This window comes from Jaculus jaculus, chromosome 13 (assembly GCF_020740685.1).
Source record: "Jaculus jaculus isolate mJacJac1 chromosome 13, mJacJac1.mat.Y.cur, whole genome shotgun sequence".
NCBI lineage: Eukaryota > Metazoa > Chordata > Mammalia > Rodentia > Dipodidae > Jaculus > Jaculus jaculus.
In genome coordinates, this window is record NC_059114.1 from 52,503,605 (window position 1) to 52,530,223 (window position 26,619).

Below are 26,619 nucleotides of genomic sequence, written 5' to 3' on the forward strand. Positions count from 1 at the left end.
GTAATTGCTTAGTTCTGCAAAAGGAGGCATCAAAATTTTATAATTGTTCTCAGATCTCAAATTAATGTTGATGTTCTATAATCCAGTGTTTCTCAAAGCCTATAGAAGGCCCATTCAACACAGATTACAGGGCTCCACTGCCAATGTTTCTGATTTAATCATTGTGTTGATGCAAGATGCACTCTCAATATTTGCATTTTTATCAAGTCTTGGGTGATTCAGATACAGTTTGCTCAATGAAAACAGTTTCAGGCAAAAGCCTTTAACCACTGAGCAATCTCCCCAGCTTGAAAACATTTTGAGAACTATGGATAAAATCTACCGAACAAATTATGTCACAAGATATAATTAGCAGAATGTTTCTAGTCTTACTTTTTTTTTATTAGTTATGGACATATGAAGTATGTAAACAGCACATGTGGGTACCATCCTTACTCTCATCCCTGCCCTCCAACCCCTCTGAAGGGACCTTCCTTGTTTGGGATGCGAGTCATCTCAATGGGGATTGTGGGCTGAGCATTGTGGGGGCAGCCATTACGGGCAAGAGGCAATGTCTCTGTGCATAATGTCCCAACTCGTGGTTCTAACAATCTTTCAGCCCCTCTTCCACTAATTTCCCTGGGCCATGTTGGGTCTAGTCTCAATTTTTGACTATTTCATATTCCCTTTGCCTTCAATGATCACTCAACTGGGCAAAACTTCTTATTTGGTGAGGATTATCAGAACAAACTTGGAACATATGAGTTGCAAATGCAGCTCCTCTAAGGACATAGGGTCCTTAAATTACAGCAAAAAGCAGAACCTTTCCCCAGCTTCTCCATTCCCCTCCACCAGGTGAGCTTTAGGCATTCACAAAATATATTTCTAAATAAATTATACCATTTTAGGCTTTTTAGTATTAGATAGTGTTGTTAATGACTAAGGTTTCTTATAAGAAAATATTAAAAACACATGGCATGGGTTTCACAGGTTTTCAATGGATGGTGAAGTAACTGCTATCTGATATTGAAATGGTAGATTTATAAGCTATGGTATCTCATAGAATGTTAACGTAGCCAACTCTGTGGCATTAAGTGGCAAAAAAGTGACTCTAACTCCAGGGAAACGACTTGAAAATGTATATTACAGCAACCATTCAGTAAACTGTAAGATGAAACAAACGAGCTTAGGTGAGAAATGGCTAATTCAAAATAGGAATGAAACAAATTTCAAGAGTTTTGAACTATAGATGACAGGTGACTTGGAAGTCCACTGGGCCCTAAACTATGAGATTGAGAAAGGTTTTGATTGACAAAGTCCAGTGGAGACTAAGAACCAGATCTTCCCATCTAAGCCCAGTGACCTACAGATAGCATTCATTAAATTAAAAGAGAAGTTCGGAAGCAAAGAATTAAACCAGAATTGAGAATTAAACCTAGAAAGAAAGAACAAAAACACCTCTGAATATGGCTAATGATTCATAAAATTACCTAGAAGGAAAAACATCAGAAGTTTACCAAGATTTGGAAGCAATTCTATTGCTAAAAAATCCATGTGTCTAGACTTAAAATGTGTTTCCCTGCTAGAACTAAAACAGCTGTCTGCTAGACTTCTAGCTTGCAACTGCTACTGAATGATTTGTTTCAGGCTAACCTTCCTACTGAAAGCAACAATAAAATGTAGGAAAATACATAAAGTGAATATTTGCAGGAACTGAAGAATTAGCCATTCTTAGGGTAAGATGTGAGAGCCTGTGATTCTTGAGAAAAGGAAAACACAGAGATCAGCTTCCCACCCATCCTGACATTGTCTACATGTCCTAAGAGCATTTTCAAAACATGTTTTCAAGGAGGTGAACCAGTAAGTGGTATAGAAAAAAGGTCCTTGGTACATGGTGGAGACAGAAATTAGGGTACAGAATGCCTCCAATGGCTCAACTCAAGAGGAATAAAATCCCTAAGAAGAGAGAGCTACAAAGAAAACTCTAGAGAAATTCTCTTCAGATTGCGACTGATTCAGGGTATTAGAAAATAAGACTTACTGAAATTCAGTAGAAAACAATAGAAATTGGAAAAGGGCACATCAACATATCACAAGAGATTCGGCCATTTTTTGTTTATTTTTATTATTTATTTATTTATTTATTTGAGAGAAAAAGGCAGAGAGAAAGAGAGAGTGAGAGAGAGAGAATGGGTGCACCAGGGCCTCCAGCCACTGCAAACGAACTCCAGACACAGGCACCCTCTTGTGCATCTGACTAACGTGGGTTCTAGGGAATCGAGCCTTGAACCGGAGTCCTTAGGCTTCATAGGCAAGCGCTTAACTGCCAAGCCATTTTTCCAGCCCTCAACCATTTTTTGAATAAATAATCCTTGGAATGTTGTGGGCTATTAGTTAATTTTCAGAGGTCTGGAAAAGCTCATTCTGACAAATTTTCCAGTACTCACATGACTTACCCAGAAAAGAACATTTTCAGAAGTCCTTATACCTCCACTTTGGTTGACATCACTCTAAGGCTATGAGCAGCACACAGGTCCTTGTCCATCCAGTTCTCCTTTTACTGTGTCCACAGCTGTCAAACTTTACGTGCCTCCAGGGATAGTGTGGAAGGTTTGTTTAAGTACAGCTGGGTTCCCATACCTAGAGTTTCTGAGTAAGGGCTAAGGTGGAGCCTGAAAATTTTCAGTTTTAGGAAAGTTCTCAGATAATACTGATGCTGCTTATTGGAGGATCACTGTACAATTGAATTATATTATATGGTTCCTTCAACCAATTGTCTTAGGGTGTGCTCCTCAACTATGCAGTCAGTAACAACACATTCATACTAATAACACTTATTATCTTATACACATGTAATCACACAGTACATAAACCAATATGTATTTAGTACTTCTAGCCATGACATGCTTTTCACTGAATAGGCTAATCTGTCCAACAACTTCAAAATAAGCATCATTATTTTTCCTTATTTCAATAGGAAATGCAGGTCAGAGAAATAAGTAGCTGGCAGTTAGAAACACAGGAGCTAGTTGGAGAACATGTCTGAGTATAGAGTACCTGTTTTAAGCCTCTATCCCAACATTTCTCAGAAAGCAGCATAGTTCATTTGTGACGCCTTGATGACTGTATTTAGGATATGCGTGCAAGATTAAAAACAATGACTCACATAGTGGGAAAGTGATTGCTATTTTGGTTCTGTTTTTCTATCCTTTGATGACATCACGAACAAAATGGAATTTGAGTGTTGGGTCTTTAATATATGGTTAATGCTTGATAAAACGTCCTTTCAAGAAAATGAGTGTCAGGATCAGAGACTTTTTAGAAGACAACCAGAATTTTATCGTACTATTTTGCATTCACTTTCCTTAGTTGCTTCCAACTTAGTTGAATGTGATGTTGCTTTTCATTTACAGCACTTTTACTGCTTCTTTTAAATATTTGAAGAAAAATATACTTATTTAAAGAAAACAATAGTGCAAGTAGCATGCGCAGTTCTGTTACAAAAGGATTAAAATTCGAGAGGCCCTGCCCCTGCTAGCAGGTCAGTGCATACAATTGGACCAATTTGCAAGACTCTAAAGGGAAATTAGAAGAATATAATTAAAATATCAATTTTCTTTCAAGGAGGCAGGAGGGACTTGGATAGAAAAAGAGTTACAACCTCTACAGAAACATGCATAAAGGCAGAGTAATATCAAGTGGGAAATGTTTCCTTTTTGAAAGTAGGCTGGGCTGCGTTTCACAAAATGTCTAGCAAATGTTCATAGCCTATGGTAAATTTCGGATTTCATCAATAGCGTAAAAAAAAATAATTTCGTTTCTGTGGTGGCCTTTCCAGTTATTGAAGGACAGCACAGAAGGCGACTCGATAAATATATCCTGGGCTTTGGTCTCTAGGCGATGGACTTGGGGGATCAGGAGAGACCGCAGAACTGTAATCAGAGAAGCAGACAGGTTTCAGGATGAAAAAAAAAAAAAAAGAGGACAAGTGCGGAATGAGAAACCCATTTTGCATCAGTGACATAATGAACTACTGTTAGCAGGGTTTAAATTAGGCAAGGTTGTCCCGGGGACTACAGCTGTTGTACTTATTCAGTTTGCTTGTGATGGGAGCTGTGACTTCCCGGCTTGACAACGGATTTAGCTTCAAGATGTGAACCTGCACAAGGCTGTGGAGTGCACAGCCAGGCAGAGGCGAGGCCAGGCAGGGCCCGAGGAGAAGCCTGGGTGCGGGCCGGGCAGGGTCGCGGGGCAGGGAAGGTGCAAACCCCAACCCCCCCTTCCAGGTCACACAGTGGACGCGAACGCGCGCCTCCTCTGGTTCTTTCCCCGCCAGCCAGGGACCCGTCACTGACGGGAGTCCAGGATGGGAACCCAGCGCCAGGCCTCCATTTTGGAAGCGGCAGTGGGACTGGGAGATAGTAACTGCGCCAGTCTTTTCCCGAGCGCTCCACGCCCCCTTTCCTCCCTCCCGACCAGCCCGCACCCGAGACCCCGCCCTCCGCTCCCGCCGCGAACCACAAAAGGCCTTGCGCGCTGGGCCGGCCGCGGCGCCCCGCCCCTTCTCCCCGAACGACGCAGTGCTGCAGGGCGAGGGGGCGGGCCCCGCCTGGGGGAGGAGCCTGGCTTCGTCCTTTTCCGCTGTCCGACCAATCAGAAAAGCCCCTCGGTCAGAGCCGGGAGCTGGTGGAAAGGACAGCTCACATCGGTTTTCCTTTTTTTTTTCTTCTGCCACGTCCCAACCCCAGACATAAGCCCACTCCTAACGCTCCCATTGGGTGGGTGCATCTCGGCCTGCAGAGAATGGTGGAGTCTTATTGGTCGGCTGTTGGCAGTGGGCGGGACTTAATGTCTCATTTCCTCCGCCTTCTCCGCGGCGCAAGGGGCGGGGCACGCCGCCGAGGCCGCCGCCTCTACTTCCGCCGCCGCCGCCGCCGCCGCCGCCTGCCGCTGCAGCCGCCGCCGCCGCTGCAGCCGCCGCCGCCGCCGCCTGCCGCTGCGCGTTCGGCGGGGGAGGAGTCGGAGGCGGAGAGGAAGGCGGTGGTGGCGGGTGGAGGATCGAGCGCTGTTCTCGCTCTGGAGCCGCTGCACATTTCGGTGAGGGGATTTAAAAAAAAAAATTTTTTTTTTTGGTCCCAATGTGGCGTGTTCTGCGGTGGGGCGTGTGTATGAGGAGGGGGTCTGGGTTACGCTCCTCAGGTCGCCGTCCCCGGGGGTCGCCGCGCCGGCCATGGTGGGTGGGGTTGGTGGCTGCTGAAAAGGAGAGGCCTCCTGCGCCCGGTCCATCCGGGACCTGGGCCGCCCTCGCCGGCGGAGACGATGGCATCTCCGGTGTCGGGGGGATGGTCGCCGACCCGCGCCCGTCGCGGGCTCCTGCGGCCTGGCCTCGTCTGCTGTCCTTGGTGGCCGGGCCAAGGACCCGGCTGGTGTCCGCCCACCTCCCCTCGTCCGGCCCCGTCCCTCTGCAGTCCCCGCACAGCTGATCCATCTTGCGCCACAGGCCTGCAGCCCGCTCCCGGGGCCCACCTGCCGTGCCCGTGCCCGTGCCCGGCAAGAGTGACATGCAGGCCCAGGCCCGCAGACACCCTGCTAAACCGAGGCTGTCGCTTTTCCCTGGGCACACAGCTGTTCGGTCCGTGCCCTCCGTCAGCAGTGTGAGGCCCGAGCCCGCCTTGGGCAGGGGCGCCTTCCCTGTGCCCTCTCCCCAAACCTTCCTCTCCCCCCCCCCCCAAGATGACTGCTTGGTGATCATTGTGCGCACATACAAAATGGTGCTTTTAAAGCTGCTCACACCAACTTGAAGAAAAGACAGGGTTTTTTTTGTTGTTGTTTGTTTTGCTGGAAAAAAATAATCTGGGAGATTCCCTGACCTGGCATCAAAAAAAAAAACATGCATCCACATAAGATACTGCTTTGATTCAACCTCCTCCTGTCAAGTTTATGGTTTTCTGGGGTTTTTTTGTTTGTTTGTTTTTAAAGGCTTAAGCTATTCTGTTTTCATCATGAAATATTTAGTCACATTTCCTTTAAAATGGCAGTCACCTTTGCCTGAAGACTACCAGTCATTTGAAGAATATATAAAACCTTCAAGTAACAGAAATAAACATGTAAACAATTCAGTGTTGGAATTATCTCTAGAAACTATGTTATTCGACATTATAAATGAAGGCATATTAGCTAAACTGTGAATAATTTTTTCATCCTCCAGTTTTGTTCCAACATTTTGGTGGTCATCGTTCCAAGTTCTTTTCAAATACACTTTTAAAGATACATACTTGCAAAGTGGTTTTGAGAACTGGGAGCTGGAGGGTATATATACCAAGCACATTTGTATAACTCTTGCTTGTTCACCTAATTATATATCTTTGGACATATTTCCTTGGTGTACATAGGCCTCCCTGATACTTTTTAAAGGCTAAATTGTGTTTAGTTTAACTGGGCCATTTTAAGCTTTCCCTAATTGAAAGACATTTAAATTGATTGTAGTTTCTTTTTTGATGTTGTAAATAATGTTTTATAAAAAGGACAGCTTTCTAGTTTATTGATTGATATTTAATTATAAACTTTAAATCCCTAATATTAAACCTTTAAGCAGTCTGGAAGAACATAATGTTAAAAATTGCAGCCCCCACTTCTCCTTCTAGTACTATGCATTCCAGATTTAACTACAGTTACCAATTTAGAAGACTGATTAGTTCTAGAGTACAGGGTTAGAAATGCTCAGGTTAAAAGTATCCATATTTAAACTTGGTAGTCATTAGTCCCTCGTCATTATCCTTTTCAGAATTTTTTTTAAAGTATTTATTTATTTATTTGAGAGAGAGAAAGAGGCAGATAGAGAATGGGCACGCCAGGGCCTTCAGCCGTTGCAGATGAACTCCAGACACATGTGCCATCTTATTCAAGTGGCTTGTGTGGGTCCTGGGGAATTGAACCTAGGTCCTTTGACTTTATAGGCAAGTGCCCTAACTGCTAAGCCATCTCTCCAGCCCCAGAAATATTTTTGACTGTTCCTTGAGCATTTCATGCAGGTGGAAAAAAAAATTATGTTTTGAATGAGGTTATATAGAAATTTTTGGTTAAGTTAGAGACTGTCTTTATTGAATCCTGCCCCACCCCAACGAGTGGTTTCACCATTTTATTCACATCTCACTTTATATTTTCTGAGATAAAGTAGTTTTCTCAGGTAAAGTCGTTTTCTCTGCCACCATGTAAATGGTGTTCCTTTTCAGTATTCCTCATGCTTCTTGATGGCTTGATTGCTGTGGCACATGGAAACCTTTCAGTTATCTTGGTTTGTTTGTTCTCTCTCTTCTCCTTCTCTTTCCCTTCCTCGGTCTTGTCCCTTCTTCCTATTTCCCGGTCCTACCTATAGAAAAATTTTTGAGTTTTTCTAATTGTCAAGTATCTAATCTTTTCTTCCTTCCCCTCCACCCCCAGGTAGGGTCCGGCTCTCTAGCCCAGGCTAACCTCTAACTCACTCTGTTGTTAAAGTCCCAGGCTGGCCTTGAACTCACAGCTGTCCTCCTACCTCTGCCTCCCGAGTGTTGGAAATAAAGGTGTGTGTCACTGCCCCTTGCCAAGTATCTAATCTTTTCATGGAGTTTATAATTATCAAAAAGTATTCAGGGCTGGAGAGATGGCTTAGCGGATAAGCGCTTTCCAGTGAAGCCTGAGGACTCCAGTTCAAGGCTCAATTCCCCAGGACCCACATAAGCCAGATGCACAAGGGGCCTTACGTGTCTGGAATTCGTATGCAGTGGCTGGAGGCCCTAGCGCACCCATTCTCTCTCCTTCCCTCCCTCCCTCTCTCTGTGCCTCTCTGTTGCTCTCAAATAAATAAATAAAAAAGAAAGTATTTTTGTCTTTTGTTATTACGGCTTTGACCACCGAAAACATGTTAATAGCACTAATAGGTAAAAATATGGTACTGTTTCTATTACTGTTTTTGATGTGTTCAGCATTAAATATTTTATATGAAGCTTCCTGATAACCAATATTATGTTAAAATATTTGGTTTGCCAGGATGGTTTTATTTCCGTTTTTATTGATATTTTAAAAAATCTTTTTTTAAATTAATTTATTTATTTGAGAGCGACATACACAGAGAGAAAGACAGAGGGAGAGAGAGAGAATGGGCGCGCCAGGGCTTCCAGCCTCTGCAAACGAACTCCAGACATGTGCGCCCCCTTGTGCATCTGGCTAACGTGGGACCTGGGGAACCGAGCCTCGAACCGGGGTCCTTAGGCTTCACAGGCAAGCGCTTAACCGCTAAGCCCTCTCTCCAGCCCTTTTAAAAAATCTTAATTGGATATTACATTTCTTAGGTTTTTTTCTCTTTTAAGATGATTGTATGTGGGTATCACCAGTATTTTTGTTTACTAGTTCCCTAAGAGACTTTTTTTTAAATTTTTTTTTTGTTTTTTTTATTTTTATTTATTTGATAGTGACAGACAGAGAAAGAGGCAGATAGGGAGAGAAGAGAGAGAGAATGGGCGTGCCAGGGCCTCTAGCCACTGCAAATGAACTCCAGACGCTTGCGCCCTCATGTGCATCTGGCTAATGTGGGACCTGGGGAATCGAGCCTTGAACCGGGATCCTTAGGCTTCACAGGCAAGTGCTTAACCGCTAAGCCATCTCTCCAGCCCCCTAAGAGACTTCTAAAAAGTCAACTTTATTGAGGATAACTGAGATATACACTAATTTAAAATATAAAGTTTATGACTGGAGGGGTGGTTTAGTTGTTAAGGTGCTTGCCTGTCAAGCCTAAGTACTCAGGTTCAATTCTCCAGATCCCACATAAGCTAGATGCACATAATGGCGTATGCATCTGGAGTTTGTTTGCAGTGGCTTGATGCCCTGGTGTGCTCATCCTCTCTCCTCCTCTCTCTCCCTCTGTCTGCCTCAAATAAATAAATGAATATACTCAATAAAATATACATCTTACTGCTGTATATATTATAGTTAATATGCATATTGATTTATGTGTCACCATCACAATTAAGAGTGGAATATCTACATGCCATAATCAAGATAATAGAACATATTCATTTATATGAAAAGTGGCATTTTTCAGTCAGTTACGCTTGACCCTAAACCCCAGGAAACTACTACCCCCCCCCCACTATTAATTAGTTTTATTTGGTCTAGAGTTTTATCATGAAATACATATTTCTGTGTCTCACTTTTCTCAGTATCATGGTTTTGAGAATCATTTATATGTTTGTATCTTATAACTGATTCACTTGTTTCTACTGCATCCATGATAGTTGGTCATTTCATGTGTTTATGGATATTTGGATTGTGTCCAGTTTGGAGCTACTGTGAACATTCCTTCTGAGTTCTTGTGTGATTTTTTTTTTTTTTACATTTTTCTAAAAAATACCTACAAATGGAGTTTGTGGGTTTGTATGGTAAGTGAATAAACACTTCAAGGAGCTGCCACACTATTTTCCAAAGTAGTTGTCCCATTTTTCATGTCCGCCAGCCATATAAGAAGGTTCCAGTTGCTCCACCACCTCATCAACACTTGGTTATTTCAGTCTTGCTATATGCCTACTAGCAGGGCTGCAGTTATTAACATTATCACACTGATTTCATTTATTATTTCAGGTTTTTGAAATGAGGACATGGTCTTTAGCCCAGGCTGGCCTTGAACTCACTGTGGTGTACCCCAAGCTATCCTTGAACTCTGAATTTCATGAGTACTGGTATTACAGGTATATCACTATCTCTGGCTCTGGCTTAATACGGCTTTTAACTTGCATTTACCTTATGACTGAGATCCTGATAATTTGTTTCTGTATGACTTTTTTGTGAAGTTTATTTTCAAATATTTCACCCATTAAAAAAATAAGATTGTCTTAATGAACTTGCTTTTTTTGTTTGTTTGTTTGTTTTTCAAGGTGGAGTCTTACTTTAGTCTATGCTGAACTGGAATTCATTGTCTTAGGGTGGCCTCGAACTCAAGGTGATCCTCCTACCTCTGCCTCCCTAGTGCTGGGATTAAAGGTGTGGGCCACCATGCCTGGCTTCTTAATGAGCTTTTAAGAATTTTTATATGTCCTTGGTACAGTTGCTTTGACACAGACATGTAAACAGGTTTCAATAGGAAGCTTTGTTTTTCTTTTACAAACTATAAAAAAGGAGCTTTTAATTAGAATTAAATTCAGTTAACAATTTTTATGTTTTGATCTTTGTGTTCAAAGGATACTTTGCCCAATACAAAGTTGTACATCTTTCCTTTTATATGCTGTGGTACATGTTCTGTAGATTTGGCTTTTAAATCAAAGTATACTGCTCTTCTGAGTTAGATTTTTGTATTGTGGTATGAGTTAAGGTTTAGTACTCATGTTCTTATCAAATGGGTATGTAGTTCTGTGCCTCATTTAATTTTTTGCAATTTAGTTGACCATGATGGGAATCTATCTATTTTGCTTTGATCTTTGTGTTTATACTTTTACCCATACTTTGTTGTACTTGTTGCTTTTGCATTTACTTTGTGACAGCTTCTTTGAAGCCAGGAAATGTGAATTTCTGCTCTTTCAAAAATCATTTTGGTTATTCTAGTTCCTTGTCAAACTTTTAGAGGCATATTATTGGTATTGAGGTGGGGGAATCTGGAGAGAATTTTGGATTGTGTCGCATACATAGATCAATTTTGGAAGAATTGACATCTTAATATTTAATGTTTTTTTTTAAGATTTGATTTTTATTTATTTATTAAAGACAGGGAGAGAGAGGGAGAGAATGAGAACAGGTGTGCCAGGGCCTCTAGCCACTGTAAGCGAACTCCAGAGGTATGTACCACCATGTGCTTCTGGCTTACATGGGGCCTGGAGAATCAACCCAGGGTCCTTGGGCTTTGCAGGCATGCACCTTAACCACTAAGCCATCTCTGCAGCCCTATTTAATGTTCTAATTAATGAACATAGTCTATGTTCAATTGTTGAGATTGATTTTACATTTCTTTTTTTTGGTTTTTCAAGGTTGGGTCTCACTCTGGCCCAGGCTGACCTGGAATTCACTAATTCACTATATAATCTCAGGGTGGCCTCAAACTCATGGTGATCCTCCTACCTTTGCCTCCTGAGTGCTGGGATTAAAGGCATGTGCCACCATGCCCGGCTTACATTTCTTTTTTTAAGCATACTAGTGTCAACATAGATATTGTTAGCCTTGTATCTATTTCATAATCCTTATGCTATTTTATTGTTTATTTTTATTTATTTATTTGAGAGTGACAGAGAGAAAGGCAGAGAGAGAAAGAGAGAATATGAATGGGCACACCAGGGCCTCCCTCCTCTACAAATGAACTCCAGAAGCGTGCACCCCCTTGTGCATCTGGTTAATGTGGGTCCTGGGGAATCGAGCCTCAAACCAGGGTCCTTAGGCTTCACAGGCAAGCGCTTAACCGCTAAGCCATCTCTCTGGCCCTTTATGCTATTTTAAATGATTAGTTTCTTAAATTCTAGTTTCTAAGTGTTCACTGTCAATATATATATTGCGGGTTTTTACATATTGATTTTGAAACCTGTAGCTTTTCTGAGTTCACTTATTTTTGTAAAATTTTTTAGTAGATTCCTTGGAATTTTCTTAGTAATCTTATTTGTGGGTACAGAGCAGTTCACTTTTCTAATTTGTGTGTTTTCCTCCCTGTCCCTTACTGCACTTGTAGGACCTCTCCATGATGACAGATAGTAGTTACTGAGAACGTATGTCCTTGTTTTACTGATTTTCAGAGGAAACATTTCATTCTATTAAGTATAATAGAGTGGTACTTTGTTATTCTAGGCTGAATGTTTGTGTCTTCCATCAAAATTTATGTGTTGTAATCTAAATTTCCATGCCAGGTATGGTGGCTCACACCTTTAATCCCAGCACTGGGGAGAATAAGGTAGGAAGATGTGGTAGTTTGAATAGATGGCCCCCAATATACTCAGTTCTTTATTGTTTGTAGTTTGCATTCTGCAGCCACCTGGCTGGAGGAAATGTCACTGGGTGGATCTTTAGGTGCTGTGGTGGGTTTCAGATTTCAATCTAAAGATATGCAAAGTGTGCCTAGCAGGAATTCCCAAAGTGTGCTGTGGCTTTTGACCTTGAGGCTTGTGCTTCTCTCTCTATGCTTGGGCCTGTGAAGGCAGGCCATCTTCTTCTGCCATTATGGAACTTCCCTTGGATGTGTAAGCTTCAATAAATATCCCTTCCTCCATAACTGTGCCTGGTCTGAAAGTTCATCTCTATGAACCTGAAGCTGTCTGCTACAGAAGATCACCATGAGTAGTTAGTTCTAGGCCATCCTGGGCCACGGAGAAATCCTGTCTAAAGCAAACAACCAACCAGTGCCCAACCCCCACCGCGCAGAATTTAAACCCCAGTCTGAGAATATTTTGGAGGGGTGAATTTTGGGGAGGTGATCATGAACCTTCTTGAGTGAACTAATGCCCTTTTTAAAGAGGCCCTAGAGAGCTTCCTTTCTCCATGCCACCATGTAAAGATGCAGGGAAAAGACCAGAAAGCAACCCTTGAGCAGATAATCTGTTGGCACTTTGATCTTGGACTGCCTTGTATCCAGAACTGTGAGAAATGAATTTCTGCTATATAGAGAGCACCCAATCTATCAAGTTTGTTTTAGCAGCCTTAATAGAATAAGGCAAGTAGTCTTTTATCAGTCTAGATTGAGGAACCAGTCAGGCCAAATCAGTAAAGCTAGTTCAGGTTTAGTGGCACAGCTCTCCTGCCAGGTTCACTGGTCCCAAAATGTGAGGCCAGAGAAGTCGCATCTGGGACCTAAGGTCTTTTTTTAAAGGGAGGGCAGAGGGAGATGACATGTTAGCCACAAACCAAGGGCAGGCTGAGGAATTTCAAGGATGGGGGAAAAGCAGAGGTCTCCTTATAAGGGTCCAACTAGGGAGGGGGCCCAGCTGGCAGGGGAGTCTTGAAACTGCTCATCCCCCAATCATGCTTAGGAATGTAGGTGGAGGGCATGGTCATCATGTTAGGTCCTTTGTGCTGAGCACGGTCCCACCTAACGCTTAAAACGTCTCTTGTTTTGTTTTTAATTTTTATTTATTTATTTGAGTATGACAGACAGAAAGAGGTACTTACAGAGAGAGAGAAAGAGAGAATGGGCGTGCTAGGGCCTCCAGCCACTGCAAACGAACTCCAGACGTGTGCACCCCCTTGTGCATCTGGCTAACGTGGGTCCTGGGGAATCAAGCCTTGAACCGGGGTCCTTAGGCTTCACAGGCAAGCACTTAACCGCTAAGCCATCTCTAGCTTTGCTTTTGTGATTGTTGAGTTTTAATTGTTGAGTGGCTGTTGGGTTTAGTCAAAAAAAATTTTTTTTCTGAGGTAGGGTGTCACTCTAGCCCAGGCTGTCCTGGAATTCACTATGTAGTCTCATGGTGGCCTTGAACTTATGGCAGTCCAGCCTCACAAGTGCTGGGTTTAAAGGTGTGCACCACCATGCCCAGATTGATCAACTGTTTTTACACTATTTGATGAGTTATGATTTATTTTTTGCAGTCTGTCAATACAATTTCTTTTTCAGCTCTTCAGTCACATTACATTCAAATGATGAAACTTTGGCTTTTTGAGATAGGGTCTCACTCTAGCTCTGGCTGACCTGGAATTCACTATGTAGTCTCAGGGTGGTCCTGAGCTCTCAGTGATCCTCCTACCTGTGCCTCCCGAGTGCTAGGAATAAAGGCTTTTGCCACCATGTCTGGCTAAATGATAAAACGTTTATTTGGTGTTGATATTGTTACATATTGCATCTGTGTTCATGTAATTATTTGTATTGGAGTAATCTAGCCTCATAAAATGGAGAAATTCTTCTTTTTATATTTTATGAAAGAAATGGTTTAGAGTAGTATTTACAAATGTTTGCTAGAGTTTACAAGCTAAACTTTTTCTAAGGTTAGTGTTTCCTTTGTTGGAGGATTTTAGAGAAATACATTCTAAATATTACTGTAGCAGATACAGGGTTACTAGAGATTAGTTTAAAAATGTTCAGTCTTTGATTATGAGTCATTTTCACTCACTAGTATGACTATTATTTTTGTCATTGAAGAAATGTAGTTCATAAAGCCATCCCAATAAAGTTGTTTTCATAGTTGTTCCTTTAATTTTAATAATGTGGTGATATCTTTTCATTTCTGATACTGTCAGTGTTTCTTCTGTTTTGTCTTTATTGGTTTGAAGTTTATTATTGTAATTTTGGTAATCTTTTTAAAGAAACAACTTGTTTCTCTTTTCAGTTTTATTTGTTTTACCTCGTTACTATATCTTTTTTAATTTTATTTTTTATATTTATTTATTTATTTAAGAGAAAGAGAGAATGGGTGCACCAGGGCCTCCCAGCCACTGCAAATGAACTCCAGATTCATGTGCCACCTTGTGCATCTGGCTTACGTGGGTCCTGGGGAACCGAACCTGGGTCCTTCAACTTTGTAGGCAAACACCTTAATTACTAAACCGTCCCTTCAGCCCCTCATTACTATTTCTGTATGCCTGGGGTTCAACTTTCTTTGTGCTAATTTCTAAAGGTGTAAGCTTAGGTAGTTGATTTGAGAATTACAATTCCTTCTAAATACTGCATTACATGCTTACACAATTTGATATGTTGATATTTATAACTTTTTTTGACTTCCATTTTGACTATGGGTTCGTTACTTAATTTCTAAATATTTGGTGTTTTTTACATTTCCTTCTGTAATTTCTAATTTGGTTCTTGTTATAGACACATAACATGTAAGACATTTTCCCCAGGCTCTTGTGTTTGAACACTTGATTCACAGCTAGCAACAGCTAATAATGTTATTTGGGAGATTGTGGAACCTTTATGAGGTAGAGCCTGGATGGAGGAAGTAGATCATTGGGGGGCAGGTCTTGAGGTTTATGTCATGGCCCTGATTGCTGTCCCCTCACACTCTAGTGGCTACAGTTGCTAACTGCTCCTGCCACTTTTCCTTCTCTGCCATGAAAAAAACTGTGAGCCAGAGCAAACTCTTCCTACCTAAGTTGTTTCTGGTTCGGGATTTGGTCACAGAAACAAAAGTAATGGATACAGTTTCACTATGATTGCAGTATAAACCTTTAAACAACTGTATTCAAACAATAGCATACTACTTTTTATAGTATTAGCTCTGCAACAGGATATTTCTTATTGTTATCTTTTGAGTCGTTGTTGTATGTTTTACTTTTGCATATACTATAAACCCGTAACACTTGGGTGCAGTTGTCCTTTGCTATCAGTGAGCATTATTTCTAGGACCCACTTACAGATACCTGCATTCATGGGTTTCAGCTCCCTTACATAAAATGGCATAAATGCACCTCTTTGGACATAGCATGTTATATATTAAGTCATTTCTAAATTAATTATATGTTGTATAAATAATTACTATCTACTATTGTTTAGGGACTATGTGACATAAATGTTAGGTAATGAGGCTATTGTGCTTTTTTCCTGAATATTTTTGATCTAAGGTTGGTTGAAGTTCCAGATGTGGTACGCAGAGAGATGCAGAACCTATTGTACTATAGAATTTTTAGACCCACACAGCCCATTACAGTTGTAATTATCCAATATAGTGTTTAAATTTTTAAAAGTTGATGTAAGTTTGGTTAAAAATTTTCTTCTGTACTAGACCTTTTGTGTGTTTTTCTACTTGTTGAAGAACTTCACTCACTTCTTGAAGTTCAGGTCTACTGATAACAGCATTTGTCAGATTGTTCTTAAACTATTTTCAAGCAGTTGCCTTTAACCACTGAGCCATCTCTGTAGCCCTTTCTGAAATATCTTCATTTTTTCCTTTGCAAGTTGCTTGGTTGGATATTCTTTAGCCTTGTATAGTTTCTGACAAAAAGTTGGCTGTCACTGTTTCCACTCCTGTTTTCCTCCCCCATTATCCTCAAAGATGTTTTCTTTATCATTAGATTTTTATAGAAGGTTGTGTGTGATATGTCTTGGGGTATTTGCTTTTGTTTTGGATTTATTCTGTTTTACAGGACATGGAGGGTCATTGAACTTTTTGGATTTATGGTATGGTATTTTGGGATATTTCTTTCTGTAATATTTCTTCTGCCCCATTCATTCTTTTTTGTGGGAATCCAGGTAAACAAATGATAGTTCTTTTAATACAGTCTTAAAACTCTTGGAAGCTTTGTTGTTAGTGCTTTTTGTGTGTGTTTGACCTTTAAAAAAAATCACTTGATAATTAGGTCTGAGCAATTTACTATATGATTTATCTCTAAGGACATTTAAAACTTCTGGACTAGTTTTTGTTGAGTCCATTGAATGCATTCTGTGTGCATTTCCACCTTCATCTCTTAAACTTCTTAGTATTTTTATATTTCCTGATAAAGCTTTGAGCAGTATAATCATAATTACATTCATTTCCTTCTCTGACAGTTCCTGAACCTGGTCTTATTTATTGCTTTGCCCTTATCATTGGTTTCCATTATTCGGGGCTGTTTTGTCTTGTAAATTTTGATTTAATGGTCAATATTGCATGATGATTCACAGAGTGTGGCTAATGATAATTATGTCTGGATATGAGTCTGTTTCTTTATCTTCTAGGTTTGATTATGATGAATTGCTTGACTCTCATCTGCTAATAGAAATTTTTTGTTGTTTCTTTCTTTTTTTTTTATTTTTTGCCTTTGCTGAGTGCACTAGATTCATTTTGCTTGGCATGGCAACTAAAATACCTAGTCTAGAAGTGTTTCTCCTCTTTCTCTGGCTTTCACCTTTAATGGACCTGCGCTACAATGGTGAGAAGTTGGTCTACAAGCTACCATTTCCCCAAACTACATACTATTGTTTCTTGATGTTCAGTAGCATGGGAACCAAGTGAGTGGATGTCACTGTCTTATGCTCATTGTTAGACAACTTGTGTGTCTTTTTGTCTGATCCTGTTCCTTTTTCCGAAGGTAGTCAAACTATTACTTTTTCTGGGTTTAGGGCAAGAGAGATGCTTAGCTTCTTTTCCTGTGATACAAGGCCATCTTTTTTATATAGCGCATCAAGATAGGAGTCTGGATCATGAGCTGCTACCTAACCTTACCCCAGGAATAAAAGGTCCTTTTACTTTCACCTATTTCCAGTCACAGTGGAACTGCTGTCCTTTTCTGGCATTTAAATTCTTCTTCTATAGGAGAGAAGGGTCCACAGTGGAGCTGCTGTCCTTTCTTCTGCAGGAGAGAAGGGTTTCAATGGGGTTTCATTCTTGCCTCAGTGTTAATCACTCCCTCCAACCACTGAAGGATGCTCTTTATATTCCAGTCTTTTCTCAGACTTACTTTTGAACACCCTGCGAGTGGGTTCCACCTCTGCATTTCGGCAGTTCCTAGGTGTTATATACCTTTAATCTAGTCTACACGTTGTCCTTAACAATTTGTGTTAAGGTTTCAACTGGTTTTTCATCATCACTTATGTGGCATGTGATTTTTTTTTTTTTTTTTTATTACTGTGTGCTTTCAGTCATCATGCCCTGTGTAGAGGGGCTGACCTGCTCTTGTTTATGGTTCAGGCTACTTGATTGCATTACTACTGGAAATCTAAAGACTTAAAGGTAGTTTATTTATCTTTTAGGATGGGAATGGTATTTAAGCTTTTCACATCCTAAACAGAAAGAGGATTCCTACAAATGATGTATTTCTGAAATTTTTATAATTATGCTGATAACTATATTAGTAAGAACTTTTGTGCCTTGATGTTGTAGCTGGTTGTCTTAGTCTGTTTCTGCTGCTATAATAAAATGCATGAGACTGGGTAATTTATAAAGGAAGGAATTTTAATATCTCAACAATTCTGGATCCTAGAAATCTAAAATGAACATGCAAGCAGAGACCAGGCATGGTGATGCACACCTTTAATCCCAGCACTAGGGAGGCAGGGGTGGGAGGATTGCCATGAGTATGAGGCCACCCTGAGACTACATGGTGAATTTTATGTCAGCCTGGGCTAAGTGAAATCCTATCTTGAAAAACTTAGGAAACAAAAAAAGATAATAGCAGATACAGTGTTTAGAAAGGGCAGACAAAGGGGCCTATTGGATTCCCTCCTGCTCTTTCATAAAGCACTATTACATTTATGCAGGCAGAATCCTCATGATTTAATCGCTTCCCCCATTAGGATATTTCAACATGTATTTTGAAAGATGTAAAATGTTTCAACCATAGAACTGAGAGTGTCCACAAATTATCTCGTATGTTTCAGATTTTTCTTTTAGGTTTCCTTTTGACTTTAAAAATAATAGTTTATCCTTCTTGCCATCTCCTCCTGCCCCCTCCCTTCTCCCCCAGCTAGAACTTTGTAGATCCTTAACTAGAGTGATGATTGGGCAAAAAGCTGGAATAGTTTCACCATTCAGTACAATTTTGTTGTACGTTTTGGATGAATAAACTTAGTGTCTTGGGAGATTGTTTCTAATATTCAGTTTCATTAATTGAAAATCAGATTTTCTTTGAATGCCTTCTCTACTTCCAACAGAGATGATTGCAAATGGTGCTGTAATTCTATTGATGAGTCTATTTTGGAATAGATTCAGTTTGTACCATTTTGAAATGTTGATATGATTAGTTTGTTCATATCTCGTTTAAACTTTTTTTTGCAGTTTATTATCGGAGTTAACCTGCAATTTTCCAGTTTTGTAATTTGGTATTGTTTAGAAATTTAACTTGTTTTTTGAGACAGTGACTCATGTAGCCCAGGCTAGCATTAAACTAATTCTGTAGCTAGGCTAGCCTTGAACTCCTGATCATCCTCACCCTACCACTCAAGTCCTGGGATTATAGACAGGCACCACCATACTCAGCTTGGCTATTGATTTTTCTGTGTACATAAAGTGAGTTAAACATTTTTGAAATGCTTTCATGTTTGTTGAAGATTGTGTAGCATTGGAATCATCTCTCCTTTGAATGCTTGGTAGAAATTTGTATTAAGACTTCTGGGACTAATTTTTTCTGTGTGGGAAGATTTTACTGTCAGATTTCTGTCGTGGTAGAGCATAGTCATGTTTTTTTTCCGTTTTTCTTCTGCATGTGTGTATGTGTGTGTGGTGTGCATACATATATGTATGCATGTGAATGCACATGTGTGCAGGTGTATGTGTACATGCATGTGGTGGCCAGCAGCTGACTTCTAATGTCTTCTCCAGTTACTGTCTATTTACTGAGGCAGGTTCTCTTGAACCTAGAACTCATAAATTGGGTTAGTATAGTCAACTTGCCCAGGGATTCCCCTCTTTGCCTATTGAATCCTGGGATTATAGGCCACTATGCCCACCTAGCATTTGTGTGGTGTTGGGCATCTGAAGTCCAGCCCTTATGTTCGTGAGGCCAGCACCTTCTCCACTGAGTCCTCTCCATAGTCCATGTTTTTAAAATTTTTGTATCAACTTTGGGGGTGGTTTTAATGGGGTTTATACATAACACTCAAATTTACCTATACATTGTTTATAATATATTTATCCTTCAACTTCTGCTTCACCTGAATTATATATTTTTATTTAAAATTATTTATTTACTAGGGAGAGAGAAAGGGGCAGATAGAGAGAATGGGTGTGTCAGGCCTCTAGGCACTGCAAACAAGCTCCAGATGCATGTACCACCTTGTTGTGCATCTAGCTTAATATGGGAACTGAGTAATCAAACCCAAGTTTTTAGGCTTTGCAGATAAGCGCTTCAACCGCTAAACTATCTCTCCAGCCCTTATATGGTATTTTTATCCCTGTATCAATCATTTGAGCTTCTCAACACCAATCACTTTGTCTTTGCCATAGCCACTATTAAGATCATCTCCCTTGGAGGTATTTCCTACCTTTTCATTCTATACTCCATGCCTCCTGTTTATATTTGATTCCATTCCTTTATATCTTAAGTATTTTCTGAGTATCTGGCTTCTATTATACTAATTTACTATTCAGCTAAATCTATTCTGTTCTTTTAGTCATACTATGTTTTACCTCTTTAAAAATATTTTTATTTGTAAGCCAGGTGTGGGGAGGGGAGTGGCAGAAAGAATGAATAGGCACACCAGGGACTATTGTCACAATAGATGAACTCCAAACACATGCACCACTTTGTACATCTGGCTTTACTTGGGTACTAGGGAATTGAACTCGGGACATAAGGCTTTGCAAGTAAATGCCTTTAACCATTGAGCCATCTCTCCAGCCTCTGTCTTAGCTTTTGTTAAGTGTTTTCTTTTTAAAAGTACCATTTGTTTCTTATCTCCCTGGTCATTTTTAAGTGTCATGTTTCAGTACCATGCTTTTAATGAATTATTTTTTGCACATCAAAAAAATTCTAAAACCTGATCAATGTAATATTCAAGTCTTCATAGTCACTTTCCTGTTGCATCCTATTTTGTTAAGACTTGCCACTTTTATTTCTCATGTGTTTTGTATTTTTATTGTGAGTTCATATATTCCTTGAAATTTTCTATGTGGAAATTCTGATCTCTATTGTCAGTGAAGTGACTGTCCCGAGAGGAATTAGCTTCACCTTTGCCAACACTTGTATTCTGAGATTAACAATATCCTCAGCTGTGGTTTAAAGGCTCAAGCAGGCAGTGTGAATTGCAGCCATAAAGCTAGAGGAAGTTGAGTTTGTGACTGAATTATTAGACAAGACATTCTTCTTTGTCCCTGACATATGCTTTCTCATCCTGGGCTGTGGTATTTTCATGTGCTTTGATTTGGGAGGGTTTTTGGTCTTTGGTTGTTGTTATTGGTTGGTAAATGCCCATAGTATTAGAAATGGAAATGAGAAGTTGAAGCTGCATGATCTTATGTGCATTTAAACAAATATTTGTCTGTTATCAGGAGGGTAAACATGTCCTAATAAGCTCTGTATAATTCTATTTTGTGCCTTTAATTTTTGTCTAATTGTTGTATCTCCTTTCATTCTTGAAAGGATCTGACTTTTGGCAGTTCAGTTGTAAGTGACCCATAAAAGCTTGATGATAACAAAGACATTAAAATATTTTTTGAGAATTACAATGAAGCTGAAGTATAAAAATGATTCATAGACACTAACTCAAATACAACTTTTTAACATTTGGTCATATTTTCTTCCAGTGAATATTTAAAACTTTGCATTGAAATATGCATGTGGAAGTGTGTATAAACTACAAAGGTGCAACTTAAGTAAATTATATGTGAAGTATACATGAGCATAAGTCTACATAAGTAGTCTATATAAGTCTACGTAAGTAGAGAAATAGAGCATTATCAAGATACCCACCCCTCTTTACCTCTTCCTTTCCAAATGTAACAACTCTCTTGATATATAGCAATATGTATGTATGTATGTGTGTGTATATATATATGTGTATATATATATATATACACACACACGTATATATATATGAATGAATGATATACACATTAACTTTAGTTGCTTGTAAACTTTTAAAAGTGGAATACAGTGTGAACTTTTTACATTCTATTGTTTTTGTGAGCTCTTACCATGTTTGTAGGAATCACTCTTATTGTGGGCATCTCCAGTTCATTTTGGTTGTGTTCTACCTGTATTCTGTTATCCATTCCACTACTGACCATTTAGATTAGTTATAATTTATGGTCATTATGAATAATAGTATTTCTCTGAACATTCTTGTGTATCAGTATGCATTTCTAGGGTGACTGTTAAGTCATAGTAAATATGGTATGTTTAGCTTATTAAACATTTTGAAAAGATAGAAATTTATACTCACTGAAGTAACTTCAAAGTCCTCTAGTTGCTTAATATTTATACCAACTTGATATGTTTTATCTTTTAATTTGTTCTTTCTGGGGAAGTAGCTTAGTTGTAGAATACATGCCCAGCTTATGTAAGGACCATATGTTCGTAGCATTAATTTTGGTTCGTTTATGTGTAGTGATAACATCATATTGCTTTAATTTCTGTTTTCAGTCAATTTAGGCCAGAAACACCTTTTCATATATTAGACATTTGAATGTTCTTTTCTGGGATGTGCCTCTTCAGGTTTTCACATTTGTTTTGAATTACTTTTTGATTTTTAGGAGTTCTTTATATAGTCTTTATGTGAATTCTGGCTATACTTATGTAATGAAAATGTCTTTCATTTGTGGAATGTGACCATTTTAGTTTCTGAATATTAGCTTTTTGAATAAAAGTTTTAAATTTATTTCAGTCTTACTGGTTATTAACTTTTCCTCTGTTTAGAATTTTAAGAAAATTTTGTGTTCTGATTGAAAAATCTTTTTCATAGTATCATAAAGATATCTGCTTATCTTTTGGGGCATTTTTGTCCTACCTTTTATGTTTGGATCAATAGTCTTTTTGGAATTAACTTTTAAATTTTGGGAAAAATAGGCCAAGTTTTATTTTTATATAACTTACCTAGTGTTTTTAGTGAAAAATGTCTCTTGTCCTGTAAGTTCTACTGTAGCATTATCATGAGTCAAGTGTACATAGTATGTATCTGTTTCTGGATTATTCACTAACTGCACACACATGGCTGCCTAAAATTCAAATTAATTTAGGTTTGAACACTGCAGAGTTTGATCATTACAGAAGCTTCTATTTGACAGCACTTCCCTGTCTTGTTGGTCTGCTTACCTATTCTCAAATTACTGTAGTAATTATCATAGACTTCAGGGTTTCTTTTCTGAAGAGGTAAATCTTACTACATTCTTTTCTTTACCCCCCCTCCCCCCCACACACGGTTTCTGGTAACACATTGCTTGCTTTGAACTTGGTATGTAGCGAGGATGACCTTGAATTTCTGCTCTTCCTGCCTCTACCTCCCAGTTGCTGAGATTATAGGAATGGGCCACCACACACAGTGTGGGGATTAAACTCAGGGCTTTATGCATGCTAGGCTGGCACGCTAGCCAATGAGCCACTTCCACGGCTCTCCATTCTTTTTAAAGATTATATTGACTACTCCTAGGCAATTGTATTCCCATTTAAATTTTAGTTAATGTGCACCACAAAAATATTTTCTATAATTTTTACAATTATATTTAACATGTAGATTATATTCAAATAATTGATATTCATAAACTTGGTTCTTTCTACCCAATGAGTGATACCCAATGAGTGAAGTATTGTCTCCTGTTTAGTTATATACTCTTGAATTAACTTCAGGAGGATTTCACAACTTCCAATTAGTTTATGTCTAGGAATTTGATATTTTTGGTTGTTCTTATAAGTGATACCATTTTTTAGGTAAAATTTATAAATTGTTTTCTATGTGCTGGAATGCAGTCTCAACAAGCTAAAACAAGCACCATTCTAGGAGTTTACCTGTAGGCAGTGACTTCCATTCAATGTCAAGAAAATAAGATAAAATGGAATAGTAAAAAGATTTGACCAGTACTAAAGAATAAGAAAAAAGCAACAATTAAAGGGACAAAGAACAGAAGAGGTAAATAAAAATAAAAATAAAAGCAAGATAGTAAGTTTAAAGTATTTATAATTGTATTAAGTGTACATGGATTAAACACTTCAGTGAAGACAAAGATTGTCAGATCAGAATATGTATGTGTGTGGATAATCATGACTCACAGATACATACATACATACGTACATATATATGTATACACACACACACACATATATACACACACACAGACACACACACACACACACACGCACGCACATACATACACACACACACACACACACTTTTTTTTTTCCTTTTCAAGGTAGGGTCTTGCTGTAGCTTAGGCTGACCTGGAATTCACTATGTAGTCTCAGGGTGGCCTTTAACCCACCATGATCTTTCTGTCTCTACCTCCCAAGTACTGGGATTAAAGGCATGAGCTACTATTCCTGGTTGTGACTCACATATGTTCTATTTATAAGGAAAACATTTTAAATGTAATGGTTCTGGTAAGTTGAATGTAAAAAGATGAAATAGGTATTCCTAAAAAAATTCTAAATGAAAGCTGATGTGGCTATACAAGCAAGTAGAATAGACTTAAAAGAAGTATATAATGTGGGCTGGAGAGATTGCTGAGCGGTTAAGCGCTTGCCTGTGAAGCCTAAGGACCCCGGTTCGAGGCTCGGTTCCCCAGGTCCCACGTTAGCCAGATGCACAAGGGGGCGCACGCATCTGGAGTTCGTTTGCAGAGGCTGGAAGCCCTGGCGCGCCCATTCTCTCTCTCTCCCTCTATCTGTCTTTCTCTCTGTGTCTGTCGCTCTCAAATAAATAAATATAACATTAAAAAAAAGTATATAATGTGGGAGATGAAGAAAATAACATACTTGGTGAATCCATTCATTAAGAAGACATAATAGGGCTGCAGAGATGGCTTAGCACTTAAGTGCTTGCCTATGAAGCCTAAAGACTGTTTGAGGCTTGATCCCCACGACCCACGTAAGCCAGGTGAATGAGATGGCACATGCATCTGGAATTTGTTTGCTGTGGCTAGAGGCCCTGGTGTGTCCATTCTCTATCTCTCTGCCTCTTTCTCTCTCTGTCGCTCTCAAATAAATAAATAAATAAATAAACAAAAAAGAAGACAATTATTCTAAGTATGTGTTGAGTATTACAGCTTCCAAATATATAAGGGAAAAGTTTGCTGTAACTGAACAAAAAAAAAAAAAACAAACCTTCATTCATAACTTGAGTTTTGAATATCTAAAAGTAACTGAAGTAACATATTTGTAATGACAGAAAATTTGAATGACAAGATTATAATCAACCTTAATTAACACATGACATCCTATCTCAAGACTACATTGGTGCACATGAGTTATTTGCTAAAATAACATTAATTTTCAAGGGATTAAAAAAAGTGTTTCAATCTGAGCTAGGTGTGGTGATGTACTCCTTTAGTCCCAGCTCCCTGTAGGCTAAGGTAGGAGGATTTTCATGACTTTGAGGCCATCTTGGAACTATAGAATTGAGTTCCAGGTATTTCTGAGCTAGAGTGAGACCCTATCTCAAAAAAAAAAAAAAATCTGAAAAGTAAAAATACTACATGTCAGAATATATGCAGTGCAATTAAAGTGATGCTTAGAAACAAGTTTATAGTGCTATTTGCATAAATTAGTAAAGGAAAACTGGAAGTCACTCACTCTTAAAGATAGGTCAGACTATCAAGTTGTAAACTGGTCAAGAAGAAAGTAAAACCAAATTACCAAAACCCAGGATGAAAAAAAAAAAAATCATCACAGATACTGCTTACACTTAGTTGTTAAGAAATTATTATTGGCAATTTAAATAAAAGGTAATAATTCTGAAATGATACAATTTATTCAAATTGACTGTGATGTATGAAGAACTAAAATATCTGAGTTGTGCTATATCACAAAAAGGCTTAGATGATATCAATGGTTAAGTCTTCTAGTTATTTAAATAAGTAATAAGATATAATAATAGATTTTCACAGCCTCTTCCAGAAAATTTCCAAAACAATCTCGCACCTTTCATCATGTTAGTATTATTTCCGCATAATCTTGATAAGAGGCCGGCAGCACAGCAAGCAGGCAGTTAGTATAGGCCACATTTCTTAAGAACAGAGATCTACGAATAGTGCAGTGTAATGTAAAGCAGATAGGACCCATATGGGTGCATGCCAAGAATGTAGAGGAGTTTTAATTTTTTAAGTTAATTTGGCCTTAACAGAATAATAAAGTTCATAGGGCTAGGTCTGTACTGCAGAAAAAAATTATGTCACAAATTCATTGTGTTTGTGTAAAAAAACAAAACTCAACAAACAAGGATTGAAGGAAGTATTAAGAAAAAATTCTAATAAATATACTTAATGAAAATTTGTTGGTTCGTGTCCACTGTGTTCCCCCTCTTTAGCATCATGTTGGACTCCTGAATAGTACCCTCTGCAAAACTAAATTAAATAAATACAAAATTGGAAAGGAAAATTTAAAACTCAAATTTATGATATGTAAGGTGATTGGACACAAGCAATATATAGTAATTAATTGAATTTGTCTATCACTAGCCAAAAGTTACAAAATCAAGAATTTAAAAATATAGAGCCAGGCATGGTGGCGTACACCTGTAATCTCAGCCCTCCGGAAACAGAGGTAGGAGGATTGGTGGGAGTTCTAGGCCAGCTTGAGACTACATAGTGAGTTCCAGGGCAGCCTGAGCTAGAGTGAGGCCCTACCTTGAAAAACCAAAAAAAAAAAAAAAAAAATTAAAAGTATGTGTAGAATAGTATGTGCAGAATGCCAACATATATAAAATAACTAAGAATATATCTACTGTAATGTGGCAAAGCTATACCAGAAATTACAGAAGATATTTAAAAATACTTAAGTAGAGAGATTAAATCATTAATGTCTTTACATTAGGAGATTCAACATTTAAGATATCAATTTCTTCACACTCAAACTTTTGCCTCTCAAAAGTGGGTAGGGTAAGCCGAGATCTTACTTTGCTCACACTTGAGTTAGAGATCTTCCTAACTAAATGGGAAATAAATTTGAGGACTAATTTTTTTTTTATTTTAGTGGCTTGACCATTCTTGATTTGCCTTTCAGCAGATCACTATCTTGACTGCTGTAATGTGTTGGGCATATGCCATTTATTTCATTCAAATCTTTCTCTTTCACTATTGTCCTAAGATTAACTTTTTTGATATCACAGTGACTTCTAACATTAGATAAATAGGGGATTTAACAAATTGG

The 26,619-nt window shown here is 38.9% G+C and overlaps 1 protein-coding gene across 1 annotated transcript in view; it reads left to right on the top strand.

Annotated features, from left to right (window-relative positions):
• The first annotated feature begins 4,946 nt into the window (after positions 1 to 4,946).
• The window catches only part of Pja2 (praja ring finger ubiquitin ligase 2), a 72,186-nt gene continuing 50,513 nt past the window's right edge, over positions 4,947 to 26,619 (top strand). Inside the window, exon 1 of the mRNA XM_045132424.1 lies at positions 4,947 to 5,076. The gene's annotated coding sequence lies outside the window, so the exon portion shown is untranslated. The remainder of the gene's footprint in view (positions 5,077 to 26,619) is intronic.